Below are 495 nucleotides of genomic sequence, written 5' to 3' on the forward strand. Positions count from 1 at the left end.
TGAGCGCCGAAAAAAAAATTGTCTCAGATCGACCCGGAAAAAAAATTTTCTTATAGAATGTGGCCTGTAGAATCCATAATTTCAAACAGTTCCAAGATTTGGGCTACTAGTTCAAAAGTTACAGCCCTTTGAATTTTCTTTCGAAATTTGTTTCTAGTCTATAACTTTTGATTGAGAAGCCTGATTGAAAAAGTACGAATTGATTTGGATTCTACGCGCCCAAATTAATAAGAAAAAGTGTTTTCCCGAGAAATTTTGGTGCAGTCGATTTTTGGTAAAAAAGGAAGGTAATAACTGCTTTTTTTTGAGGCCCGAAAAAAAAATTGTGTCAGATCGCCCCGGAAAAAAAATTTTCTTATAGAATGTGGGCTGCAGAATCCATAATTTCAAACAGTTCCCAGATTGAGCTACTAGTTCAAAAGTTACAGCCCTTTGAATTTTTTTTCGAAATTGGTTTCTAGTCTATAACTTTTGATTGAGAAGTCTGATCGAAAA

Source organism: Photinus pyralis, unplaced genomic scaffold (genome assembly GCF_008802855.1).
Source record: "Photinus pyralis isolate 1611_PpyrPB1 unplaced genomic scaffold, Ppyr1.3 Ppyr1.4_LG8, whole genome shotgun sequence".
Lineage (NCBI taxonomy): Eukaryota > Metazoa > Arthropoda > Insecta > Coleoptera > Lampyridae > Photinus > Photinus pyralis.